This window comes from Falco punctatus (genome assembly GCF_963210335.1).
Source record: "Falco punctatus genome assembly, chromosome: 13".
NCBI lineage: Eukaryota > Metazoa > Chordata > Aves > Falconiformes > Falconidae > Falco > Falco punctatus.
The window spans coordinates 4,865,875-4,880,000 of record NC_137593.1 but is presented as its reverse complement, the minus strand read 5'-3'; the positions used below and the strand labels follow the sequence as shown (position 1 = coordinate 4,880,000).

The 14,126-nt window shown below is 41.8% G+C and overlaps 1 protein-coding gene across 1 annotated transcript in view; it reads left to right on the top strand.

The window, feature by feature from the left end:
- Window positions 1-426: 426 nt before the first annotated feature.
- The window catches only part of ZBBX (zinc finger B-box domain containing), a 39,831-nt gene continuing 26,131 nt past the window's right edge, over window positions 427-14,126 (top strand). Inside the window, exons 1-2 of the mRNA XM_080409483.1 lie at window positions 427-6,760; window positions 6,956-14,046. The gene's annotated coding sequence lies outside the window, so the exon portion shown is untranslated. The remainder of the gene's footprint in view (window positions 6,761-6,955; window positions 14,047-14,126) is intronic.

Sequence of the window (14,126 nt, the reverse complement as noted above, 5' to 3'; positions counted from 1 at the left end):
TTTTGGGGGTGAGGAATTCTCCCCACTCCAGCCGCTTTTGTCTGTCACACCATCAAAAAAAAAAAAAAAAAAAAAAAAAAAAAAAAAAAAAGATTTACATCTAATTTTGCCAATGTCCTCTACCTTCAAGAAGGCTTCGTCATGAAAGAAATGTATTGCCATAGCAACGAGGAATTTTTCAGATGGCTATAAAACTGGTGAATTTCCAAGACAGAAAAGCTTGCTCAGAGCCCAGAAGTACCTGGATAGAAAACAAAACAGATGGTAAATTCTCTACAGCTTTTGCAGAATCATTTTTTGCCAGTAGTCTCCACTTTCCCCTATGTCCTAAATGTTTGTTTTACAATGAATTTGTGATGCGTGACAGACTCAAGACTTTGCTCAGTGGAATTGGAAGTCAGCACCACCATAGCCTGTTCACATGAACAGCTAATCTGTAAAGGACAGGAAAGCTGCTAAGCTGCTCTGAAAACATCCGTGATCTTCTTTAGATTCTCAGCCATCAGAAGCATTTCTTAATACTGTTATACAGAATGATATTTCCTAAAGCTTAAGGAGTTGTGATACTGGGTACTCACCAAGCAAATGCCCCTGTCTTGTAAATGACTTCTAACGATGCACCTGGCCGTCACTGCAACCTGGTATTTGACTCTTAGCAGGGAAATTGTCTTTGACTATATATAAAAGGGTTTTAAACTCTGAAGGATGGTGTGCTACTAACACAAAAGTAATAATCTACTTCTGCAAAAGGATACGTACTGCCATGTATCACAGATTCTTGCCATGAACACAAATTACTTTCACACATATCAACACTTTGGCTCTCACAAACAAATTTTTCCTTCTGATAGGAGTGACAGACCCCTGCAGACAGACTCCATGTGGTACCTACTTTTAGAGTTTGATTTTATTCAAAAGATTATGGCTGATGCTGGTGCAATTTTTTCATAGGAAATGTTTGCAAATTGTGTTACAACTCTTCTTCCGGGCAAATAATAGTTAAAAATAATCATTCTGAGTGCAGACTGTGCTCTGGTTAGGCTTGTTCTGGTGAGTTGTGAAGCAGTGTCAGCACAGAGTCTGCTCATAAGCAGCTTTAGTAGGAAAGAGTTCTCCCTCACTGAAGTTTCAATGTGGCATTTTTCCCAGAGAATAAAAACTGGTATTTTAATATAAATAGGATTCTCCACATATATCAAGACTTCGCTATTACCTTATCATAAATTACTAGACATACCTTTTTGCCTTTATTCTAGCCATTTTTCTGACAATCACGAGAAGTATCAGATTTTGCAACAGCCACAAAAGGGGAGTCCAGCTTCATCTTAACACTTCTGCATCAGGTACAGCTGTAGAAGTGATAGAAAAAATGTGTTATAGTTCAGCTGATTTGAGACTGGCTTATGAAAATTCAGGAAGAAGAAGCAGAAATAAGTCTTCAGTTAAATAATATATTTTTGGTATTGTACTTCCGTTATCTTTTGTTGTTTTTCACAATGTAAAAATTGAAGGCTTAACATAAAAAAAGTTATGAGGATGTTCATGGTATCAAGCTCTTATCTTGCTTCTCAGTTTAATAGGAATTTTTCCACTGGTTTTGGCAAGCAGAAGATCTGGTTCCTCCTGGCCTCTTTGGCACCCATCCCACTGGAGGGATGCTGCTGAACCCCTGCTCTGCGCATACCGAGAGCCCTGCTTGCTTGACTTCTGAATATTGCAGGCTGGGAGCAAAGAATTGGAGGAGTCCTTCACTGCACAGAACCAGTAAACCCAGGACTGCTGGGCCCTGACAGTTGGCACTGCTTTTGTGTTACACCTTGGGAATGTTAATTTGGTTTTTAAGTTAATTTCTGCACTAGTTTTCTGGTCCTTAAGCTGCTTGTCAACTTGTTAAGCAGAAAAAGTGATTTACTACATCTAGCAAGGATGCTAAGAGGGAATTGGAGATAACCTGACTTTATTTTTATGATGGAGTTTGCCAGCGTCAAATTTTAATTCAGAACCATCACATTTTCAGTGGTAAACCACTGCTGATGAGCATATCCATTGTCATGTAAATGGGTCATTTTTAAGTCTTCCATTTGTCAAATGTCGACAGGGGAAGTAATAACTACAGCTAAAAGAGAATATAGTCACAATATGCCCTGTGCATAAGTTTTAAGACAAAATGCCATATCTCAAGTGGAAGAAGTTAAAACTATATGCTATTTCAAGCCCGTTACTATCAATGATTATTTGTGCTATGTCCTTAAAGAAAATGCATGTTACACAGCATCCATATAAAGACTGAGGCAGGTTTTCCCCTTAGAATTTTTGGTTCTCTTCAACTTGTGATTTGATAAAGCATTTACTAACATGTGCCACTGGTCTTTGCTGCACAATGAACCACAAAGCACGAGCGATGGGACAGTGGCCTGTGCTACCAGATTCTGACTCTTGACCATGCTTCCAACTTGCCAGAGAGAAATGCAGCCTGTTCTTCATGACCCAAAGGTAGATTTGGGGTAGTTGATTTAAAAAAGGCAAAAATAAAAGTTATTTCTTCATTCAGTAGAGAAAGTGACTTTCTCTTAACAAAGAACAAGCCATAGATTCCTATTTTAGAATACAGCAGAAGCCTATTAGGTTATTTATTGTATCAGTTTTAACCCATCTTCAGCTTCTCTTCCTTCTCACAGCAGTCCTTCTGCCAAGATTTTTCACCGTCTCTGAATAAAATGAAGCATTAAAACAAACAAGGATTTATACTGGAATATTTTTCAGAAAGAATCCTAATTTCTTATCCCAGCTTTCCTTGTTCTTCATCCAGAGACAGTTCAGTCCCTTACAGCTACTGCAGTAGTGCTTGGCACTGCTGAACTGGGGAATAGCAATCACTTTTCATTTCTTCATTTCATTACTGTAAGGCAGCATTTTTGGGACTTTATTACAGTACCATATGATGGCAATCAGGAAATGGGTGCTAAGGGGGAGACAAGAAATTCCCACACTCTTTCACACTACCATTTTTAACAATATGCCTTTAATGAAAAAAAAAAGTCTACTGTTTTTATGATGTGAAAACTAACATACTTCTTAGACTATGAGTTTGAATCAATGGCAGATTATTTGTAGGAGATGCAAACGGATGCCATAAAAAGAAGATAAATTCCTGTTTTTAATGATTACACAGGTTTTTTTATTCTAATATCTTCAGAAATGAATTATGGAGATTCTCAGATAATGACAGGCATTTAGAGAATTATGTAGGTCTCTGAAAGCAAGGAGCTCTACAAAGAATGTAGGATCAGTAATTGTACCTTAAGTAGTAGCTCTCTATTGAACAAATGCTGAATAAGCCTCAACGTGTAGCACAAAAGCAGTCAACTTTGTATCAGCTCGAGAGATGTGCAATAGTAGTTTGACCATAATACACATTATGTGTTTAGATTTTTGTTGTTCAAGTAATAAGTGCAGGTAAGTTCAGCTTAACTGGTAAGGAAGATGGGATTGTTAATGTTCTGTGACATTACATTTCACTATGGTATCTTCTAATGCCAAGGACATTTAGTAACTGATGAAAAAGCAACGTTCACAGTAATGATTAGCATTAAGTAAATTTTCCTTTCCTTTGATTGTGTAGGCTTCATGCGTTATTGGGAAAGCTGAAAAATATCACAAAGTGGAAAAGATGTGCAATAATCACGTAAAAGAATAAGGTGTAATTTTCTGAACTTACAATCTTGTTCCTAAGTACCAGTTCTAGTCATTAAGTGTTACAAAAATGAGAGAGAAAACTTAAATTTCAGAATAAAAAATCTGTTTCTCTAGCAGCTTATTCTTTGCCTATGCATTAATTGTCTGTTTATCTTAATAAAACTATCACGGAGATGTATTTGAAATCCAGATTGATTAATTCATGCACACTGTGACTTGATATCTAATTCTTTCTTTTGTCAGCTTGCTGGAATTGGAAGAAAATGTCTGATCTTATTCCTCTGCTGGAATGATTTTTACATGAATTTTCCAACAGTGAGATCTGCCCCTGTATTTACTTGCAGGACTAATGTTTTAGCCTGCAACTCTGGCATGCCAGCAGATATGATTAATTTCTATTGCTTTTGGGGGCAAAAAAGGACTCCAGTGAAGTTGTTCTACAGTGAAGCTTTTTTCCCCCCCTTTTTTTTTCTTCTTTTGTTTTTACTACATCTGTTTTGTGCTTACTTGTTTATTTGTTGAATGTTTTTAGACACAACTTGAATCTTTTTCTTCTTTATTTGTGGTATTGTCAGCAATTTCCTGATACATATTCTGTCTTGTCTTTCCTTGGTAATGATCCAATAACTAGACTGCAATATTTACTTTATAAAGACATCCTTATTTATAGCCAAATACCTCGCATATGCTAATTGCTTCATCTAAAATTCTGGTGGAGCCATGACCAAGGTTGTAATTTTAACAGAGATGTAGCTAGCAGCCAACACCTATATTGTAGCAGCCACACCCTTATGTAGTTATGAGACAGTAAGTACTTTTTTTTGTGGATTCTACTAGGATTTTATTTGGAGAGCAGGCTTCTTTGTAGGGTACCAGTGCTTACCATGATTACATGCAATTACAGCATTTTGTAAATAGTTTTCTGTGAAAAGCACAGCAAGAAATCTATGTGGTAAAGATCTCTGGCGTCCCTAGCAGTATTCAGGCAGAAGTGAGACACCCGAGTCCAAAATCACAATGCAAACCCATGGAGAGTAGATCGTTGATACCGAGACTAAAGTTCCCGAAGCATCACAGTTCAGTTTCTGCTCAGAGGTGTCCCAGCTGATTAGCTTGCTGTTCACAATCGCCTAACAGAACCGGGACCCAAACCCCATCTCTTTTTGAAGTTCATCGGTGTAATCTCATATTCATTATCAGAGCCGAGGATATTTCTATCTAAATTGCTAATTATGCAAAGGAGGGTCTGCTGGGAGGTCAAAAAATGTTCATTTGAGACCTCTTTGATTGAGATGATGAAGGGACAAAGTTTCCTCCTTTTTTGGAGGGATATGGAGCAGAGTACTTCAGAGGTGGATATATTTGCAGTTGCAGTTCTTAAAATGAGAACAAGAAAAAAATTCTCACATAGAATGAAAGAATTTGCACAATCACTGCTCTAGATCAGCTTCCAGAGACACTTTCCTCTCCCATCCATTGTGCACTGCCTTTAGACAGCTTATCTAGAGACACAGATACCGCTCTAGCGATCCCTAAAGGGAGCTAAGCAGATCTGTTATTAAATTGTTGGAGAAGAGAAATCTTTCCAAAGTTTGCATCTTGCAAACTTGTCCCGAACTAATAAAAATAATTACTCCAGACTTTCTGAATGCTGAAGGCCTGCTGCAAACAATTCAAGAATTTATTACAGAACTGGAAAAGTTGCAAAGATCTTTTATAATGGAAAATTTCCCAGCACTTAAACACAGGAATCAAGGGAGTTCTTTTTTTAACATAACAAAGACTTTGATGATGCACAAATCGGTGTTTTTCCATCATCTTTTCTGACCCACTTAGCACTGCATTCAATGTCAATGACTCCAGCAACGTTTGTCTGTTGATCACAGTGCTTTCTGTACAGCTTATTAAAAGTTATTCAGCAACTCAGAAATGATAGCAATATGAAGGTGCTTGTAAGAGCTGATACCCCTACAAGCCCAGAAAAATAGGATATGAGCTTTTGATTTTTCTTATTTTGATATGCCATTGCAGTGGTTTAGCAATGGAAGGATTTTAATAGGAGCAGACCAAACCAACCTTATCACATTTTGCATGTAGTCTACTAAATATATAGGAGCTGGAACAAATGAACAGTAAAAGTCTAGTGAAAGTTGGCAAGACTACAGTCTTGCAAAGCCTAGCAAAACCAAAACTGCAGACTTTTGCTAGATGGAATTATTTTAATGATTATATTAAAAGCTGCCTTCTCTTGAGAAGCATCTCTCTCTCTTTCCCCTACAGATGTGCTAAATAAGCAGTATTTCCTCATATATTTAAGCAATTTCAGGGAAAATTCTTTAAAAGATGGTATGTTGCCATTCTGGCTGTAAAACTTGAATGTGATCTGCAATCCTTTTTGTGTCTTATTCTTTCATTTTTTATATACTTGTGAAATAGCTGAACTATTTCTAGCAGGGCTGTGAGAAATAATTTGGTATTGCAGTTAAGGCTAATCATTATTCATGTATCAACTGCCCCTTTACTCTTTCTCGTATCCAATTTTTGAAGAAAATATTGATAATGACATAGAAATACCTCGGCAAGGCTTTGAAGAAGCTCTACAAAGCTATTACAGAAATAAATTGCAAAACTGAGGTGCACTCACTAACCATATCAAGTGGATATCAATATATAAAGTTCAGCGGAGGATTTCTTAGCTTCAGTCTTTCTAGGAAGTTCATGCACATTATTGTAAACAAAAATAATCTCAGACATACTAAGACGTACTATCTCCTGATGCCTACTTTTTTCTCATTCCAGAACAGAGAGAAACTGAGATGCTGCAGTTGTGAAATTTGAAGGAAAAGGTTATTGACCACTTCAAACATCAAAATTGTTCAGTTCAGTTTAGGTAAATGCTGCCTCAAGACAGCTAAGACCTACATGAGACCTATATTAATGGCAAGTCATGAAAAGGCAGCAACAGTCTTACAAATGGCTCTGTGAAAAGCAGCATTGAGAGACTTGGGATATCAGATAAGAAAAGCAGTGCTGTGGATCTGAGGAAGGGAAGAATGGGTGCAAGGTGAGTTTGGGCTCCCAGCTATATAACCGTGGGCATTAAAAAATGTTTTATTACAGATCAGTACCTGGGGGGGGGGGGGGGGGGGGGGGGCGGGGAGAAGGAGCAAACCAAATTCAGCCTATCCTTTTGTAAAAACCCAACTGCCAATTCCCTGTCTACCCAGAAAAAAAATGCTGTCCATCTGTTTGAATACAGTACTGACATGGTAATCTTTGGCCTCGATGGCTACATCTCATGATGCACACACCTGGAAAAAGCCATTGCTGGCACTAAACGGGACAGCAAGCCCCTCTCAACAATGGACATCACCGCGCTTATCTCGCCATCCTGCTTTTCGCACCAGCTCTACTGGAAAACCTGCAAGAAAAGGCCTTTTGTATCCGTGCTCCTCAGAGGGTCCACTTTCAGTTACGATGGTGAAGCTTTTGAGCAAACGGGAAGGATCATCCTGGACAGAGGTGGAAATTTCAAAGGGCTAAAGAGTGGAAGGTCTCAAGGCAAGGCTTGCCACCTGGCCTCACCCTGTGATCAGTAACTCTCTCTTGCTTCTCCACTGTAACATCTGCACATGAACAAGGAGTTAGGTTTTCTCCTTCCTACAGTTTGGGAAAAAGTGCCATTTCTTTTTTTAATATTTGAATACACCTGAATGCTTTAATACTCTTTCACATGAAAAGCAAAGACTGTCTAAACAAATGAATGGTTAGACAAAGGAAAACAGTTGTGTTGTCTTTGGCTATGAAACAGCAACTACATCGTTAAGTCTTTATAATTTCTTAAGCCATTTTAGTACATCTATAACTTCATTTGCCTTGCACAGACACTAGCAAAGGCTGCTGTTTTCTTTCTTCTGATCTTTTATTTTCTTTTCTTAGGGCTTTGCCATGAAAGCCACTTTAATCTTTGTAGATAAATCTTCAGGTTTTTGATTTTTTTTTTCCCTCTTAAGACTTCAGCTGTCTTAAGTCTTTCCATTTCATCATGTTTAAATATTTTAGACAATTTGAAGCCCTATTTTTAAATGGATATGATTAAGATTAGGCTCTAATAAGTGCTAATCTTTCCCTCCAACCAGGGAGATAAAGCCTGTCTTAAACCTGAATGGCTTAAGACAAGTTCATTTTTTTTATCTTTACAAAGTGAACAAATAAAACACTATCCAGCAGCCGTATTCACTGGAAGCACTGAAGATAATCCCTTCCATTTATTACTGCAAAGTGCTTTTCTTTGTAGGTATCAGCCTGCTTTACCTTCAGATGTGTAGGCTGCAGATTATAGAGCTGCCTGAAACTTGGTAATGAAACCTGGAATTCACTTGGTCTCACAAAAAACTTGAAACTTGGCTCCATTTTTTGATACTTTTGGTTGAATTTGGGTGAAGTGGGGCCAATAAAGGGAGTAGTGCTTTTTCTTAGAGGCATTTGTAAGCACAAATTAATTACCTAGCCTTCACACCACTCCTCAAGGTGAACAGCATCTCTTTTTGTCAGGCAAACTGTGATGCTGTGATGTGCATTCCTCTGCACAGTTTTGAGTTCATTTCTGCACATGCCTAGCTGAGCCCAAGGCTGTGCCCATGGTTTTTAATCAAACAAGGAGCTCTGGCTGAGCGAGGAAATCCCTGTTTATAAAGAATGCTAAAAAATTATTGCACATGACAATGTAGCCGTGGAGTTCTGGGAAGTGTGGAGGACAGTTCTGACAGGAAACCAAACTTGTAATAGACTTTGATCTCATTCATTTACAGAATGACGGGCTGAAACACTGGAGTATTTTATGACACTGAGCATGAGCTTCAGCTCACTGACCACAAGGGTCAAGTAATCTTGGATAACTGGAGTGTTTCCACCACCATCTTCTTTGAACATGCTTCCTGCTTGGGTTAGTCTTAACCAGCCCTCTCCTATCAAGCAAAGGGGATTATGCTGCTCAAGGGTTGGCCTACATTTAAATAGCTTTAATACTTCAGACCATCTTAAATGGGATCTGATGTAACTAAAAGTATAACATGCTTCACAGCTGATTAATTGGTAGCTTTCATTCCAGACATGTATCTGCAGCCAAAAATGGTGGAGGAGGAGGGAAAACAAGGTTCTTGTTGTATGACAAAAGGGAACAAATAATTCACAACTAATAACCAATGCAGTCTCCTCTTGAAGACTAAAAATACCCTGCTTTTATTGAAAGTGTATTAGTAGTGCATGGTCAGGTAAGTAAATTGATGTTACTTCCATTTCTTGCCTGGTCATAAGAACAAGCTGTTCCAGAGCAAATTTGAAGTTCATTTCCTGCAAATATGGGTTTATGAGATTTTAGAAAGTGGAATTTGAAGTGATGAATATTTGTGAAAAAGGAACAAAGGCAGCCTGAGAAAAAACCAGTATTATACTTTCTGTTCCTTCTTCATTTTCAGTATTAACATAACTCACAGCCCTCTGACCTCAGGAAGCCTGAAATCTTGGGTCTGGGACCGCACCTTCCCAGGAGGCAGTGTCCCCCAGCTGTCAGGCTCTGCTGCAGGCACACTAGTGCTACAGCCCAGCACAGCTGCAGGCAGGATGGGCAGAGTGACTTTTCTGAAGACTTTTCTCACTGCCTTTGGCAGCTTTCCCTGGCAGCCCACCCCTCTGGACTGGCATGCAGCCGCACTCAGCAACTCCTGTCCTCTGTGAATGGCAGGAGGATGGGTGGGAGTAAAATTGGCCAAATCTAGCCTGAAGGCCACAAACTGTATAACAGTGATCTATCTCAATGGCTGAGCCTAATGATATGGAAATGCGGCCGGGGAAGGTGATGCAGGGAGCTGGCTAGGAATGGCCAAATGCCTGGTTTTCATCTAGCTGTAAAGTGCCTGGCACTGAACTCAGCAGACCCCTTACCTCCCCATGCATCTTTCAGCTCCGCATCTTTCACCTCTGCAACGAGCAGGCTAAGTCCTATGTACCTGACCTAAAATTAAAATGGAAACCCACTTAAAAACATCTTCAGAGTTTCAGAGTTTCTAAGTCCTGATACAGTAAAACCTGCTTCCAATTACTCCACAAGAGGAATAAATAGCCCTTTATTTTGTTTGAAACTGAAGCTTGAAACAAATTTAAAGGATTGCAAATCAAAGCAGCAACATGGGTTGGTACAAAACCCTGAATGTCAGTCGGTAAGGTTCTTGCCTCTGTGCTCAGGTGTTCCTTCTAACTGTAGCTTTAAACACAGAGTTTAAAAGCCAGTTTAAAAATATTTTAATATGGACTGAATAGACAAAACCCAAAAAATTAACAGATCAGGTTTCCCTTGTTGTCAAGAGCAGTATGAGAACAGAGGTAGATAATGGCTACAGGAATAGCCTTAAGAAGCAGAGAGGGTTTATAACTTATAGCACAACTCCACCAGCTGGATTTTAGTTGAATTTCAGTTGTTTTTTTCCTTATAAACTATATTGACTTTCAAGAGAAGTGACTCCGGGAGAAATCAGGCATGTACTTTTTTATTCTGTGTGATCTACATTTGTGAAAGTTTATTGCAAAAATATGAAATTAATGGGTATGAAAATCAAATCTAAGTAAATGGAACAAACCCAGAACTGAACACCAAAGAAAACATAAAATGGCTGAAACTTAAATAATCTAATTATAAATACGGTGACGTACAGAATGCCAGCATCAAATTCTGCATTACTTCATCTCCCATGTATGTAAATCTAATGGTCCAAACCTCACAGAAAACAGGCTTTTGACACTCTTCCAGTTAAAGTACTGAGATCCAAAGCTCACAAAGTCAGTGTGAATCATTTAAGTTTTGGAAGCTGAATGCCAGTTTTTTCTGCAGAAAATTATCTTACATATAAACAAAAAAGAAAGTCTTGCATTTTTCCTAGCGGAATCTTTGTAATTAGAAGTAGTCTTGAGTGTTGTAACAATGATTAGGACATAATTTACCTAAAATAACATACTACTTTTACATTCTTTAAAGATAATAGGTAAATATCCCATATGCAATGCCTTTCAGTAAGGCATTATTGTAGAGTATGTGATATGAAGAACTGTATTTATGTGGCTCCAACAACATGGTTTTCCTACAGGAAATAAGATGTTTAAATGCTACAAAACAATACTCCAAATAAGGTCCGGAATACACATCGGCTGTTGCTGATGGCACAGTTACACCGTGGATGCTGCTCTGCTCTATCACAACACAGACGGGACAAAAGGATGGAGACACCTTCCAGAAGGATGGGATTTAGGATGATACAGCCTCCTCTGTATTCAGCTACTGGTTGTTTTTAAAGGTGAGGCTCGTGTAAACCTCTTACAAACCTAGTATTTTTTTCCTGATGCTTACATCACTTTTTATTCGGAACTACTCGTTTATTGTCAGGTAAGGAGCCAAAGCTGGCTCCGGTTTGCGTGATCTTTGGAATTATTTCGTTAAAACAGGTAATAATTTATTTCTGGTCGAACAGAAAACAACTCCGAATTTGTTTCAAAGAAGAGAGCATTAGGACACATTTTTAGAGTCATACACATTATGCAAACTGCAGTTCCTTCAAAAGATCAAAAAATCCATATGTGTTTCCACAAGCTCTCAACACAAATTGCCTGTCAGGGTAAAATCTTGAAAACTGTACTGTAACCAGGATGATGAAGGAAAATTACTGCCAGACAGATTATATAGTCAAGAAAAAACGGTGTAAATTATTTTGTGCCTCCTAGCTTGAATACATATGGGACAAATGCAAATTTTCCAAATGAAATACAGCTTAGAGTGCATAAATTTCAAACAGATAATAGTTTGCACTTATTAAAGCTTGGCTTGGATCATAAACAGAGTGCTTTTTCCTGAAATCCCAGCTTTTTTATAAAGACTGTTTTGTCCCCTGAAGGAGCATCAGTTATAAATAATGGTCTAGCCACCAAAATTGGAAGGACTAGACTCAAAGCAAATAAACCAAAAAAATATGATTGAACAAAAAAATATTATCCTGCCATGTACTCTAGGTATCCTTTGAGGGTATAGCATGGGAGTTACTGCTTATTGGCAGATACATAAATACCTGGGCTGGAATAGCCAAGAAGCGATGCACAGATCTACAACTGCACATATTCACAGGGTGGGCAGAGATAGAGCTTTTCTGAAAATTAAATGTCATAAGGAAGCTCTGTACCTCTCTGGGTCCTAAGCATTAACTAAATGTTAGCATTAGCAGTGGATAATGGGATAACTTGTATGAAAAGCTATTCAAAGCCTCCTTGCACTCAGCTAGGTCTAGTTTTAGCTGCTTAAAACATGGCACTAAATCACTAGGAAGTGTATATTGGTTCCTCCAGAGACAAATTTCTGAATAAACACTAAGTTAAATGAAAACATAGAAAAACCCAGACACAAAGGCATGTTTTGAATCATAGAATCATTTAGGTTGGGAAAGACCTTTGAGATCATCAAACTCACGTGTTAACACTGCCAAGCCCACCACTAAACCATGTCCCTAAGGACCGCATCAACGTGTTTTTTAAACACCTCCAGGGATGGCGATTCCACCACCTCCCTGGGCAGCCTGTTCCAGTGCTTGACCACCCTTTCCATGAAGAAATGTTTCCTCATATCCAATCTAAACCTCCCCTGGTGCAACTTGAGGCTGTTTCCTCTGGTCCTGTTGCTAGTTATCTGGGAGAAGAGACTGACCCCCCACACCTGCCTACGGCCTCCTTCCAGGCAGCTGCAGAGAGCGGTAAGATCCCCCCTGAGCCCCTTTTCTGCAGGCTGAGCCCCCCCAGCCGCCCCCCGCCAGGCTGGTGCCCCAGCCCCTGCCCGGCTCTGGACACGCTCCAGCCCCTCAGGGTCCCTTCTGCGCTGAGGGGCCCAGCACTGAGCCCAGGGTGCGAGGGGCGGCCCCACCAGCCGCTTTGGGAATAAAGGCTGAAAAGAGATGGGAAGATGGGCAGCAGAAGCAGCAGGAAAGAGGATATGGCTGCCTTCTGCAACACAGCCACATACCAGCTGGGTTTATCTGCTGAAAGACTGATCCCACCAGTTCTACCTCAGCTGGTATGGGAGGACAGTCAATAAAATTTGAGGCAATTCCCCTTCCCAGGGCATCCCCTGCCACTTCTGCTGTGAGGATTGCAATTCATACAAGCGTTACCCCTTGCACTGGCGTGAAAACACAGGCCACATTTTTGTTTTCACTGTTGAAAAGCCTTTGCACGTTTTGTGGGGAAAAAAACGTGAAGAAAGGACAGGCTTCGAGGCCGCAGCCCAGGGCCGGGAGCATGTGGAGGCAGTAAGGATTGCAGGGTGCTCAGAGGGCCTCGCTCAGCCCGCTGGCTGCTGATGGGTGTGTGGAAGCACAGCAGCAGGCCTGCTCGGTTCCAGGGGACTTCGTGGTCAGCTTTAAAGCCAGTGAGCAGAAGGCCCAGAGGCCTTGCCAGCTGTGGGGCACCGGCAGCCAGGAGGGCCTGGCTTTGTGCCTTTTCAGCCATGGCTGGCATGTGGGGCTCTTTGGGCCACCATGGAAACATCTGCCGGGGTGGAGCCGGCAGGGCAGCCCTGGGGCAACTGAGAGAGCTGGCTCACAGGCGGAGGTGCTGGCCCGGGGGCTGTATTCAGCTGCATGCCAACATGGCCTCGCCGGCACTTGCAGAGGAGCCGAGCGCCGCAAGCCCTCACCCCCTCCCGCCGCACGGAATAGTCTCTCCCACACCCCACCCCCACAGCGCCAAATGGACTCGCCTTCAGCCCCGACGGCCGGCCCGGCCCCCTGGCGGTGACGCAGCGCGCTGCCGCTGCCATGGCAACGGCGCGCGGCGGTGGCGGGGCGGGCGGCGGCTGCGGCGCTGAGGGGAGCCGGGACCGGGGCCGGGACCCCGCGGGGTGAGGCCGAGAGCGAGCCCGCGGCGGCGGCCGGGGGGCGCTGGGCCCGGCGGGACTGCGGGGGCGGATGTCCTAGGCCTGCGTTGGGGCGGGGGTGGCGCGGCCGCGGCCCGGGGAGCCCCGTCGGTGGGGCGGGGTGTCCGCTCAGGGGCGAAGGCTCCCGCATGAGCGGGGCCGCCCCCGGGTGCTGCCGCCTGCCACGAGGCCGGTGCCGAAGCGCTGAGGGAGCGTTTGGGGGCAGGTGCAGGTGCCACCACAATCTGCCTGGGAGTGCCCTCGCCCTTGTAGCTGTGAAGTGTTTTCGTCCCGTACGCTTCCCTCTTTACCCCCGCGGCCCCTTACGGCTTTCTGGGCTCAGGTTACGGTTCCCGGCAGTTCCGTTCATCCCCACCGCTCATCAGTCTTGAAACACAGAGTCACCGGTAACGACACAGAAACCAAAGCCCGCTGCTTTGACGGCAAGTGGTTTCTAATATCTTTCCTCATCTGCCCTTTTGCGTTG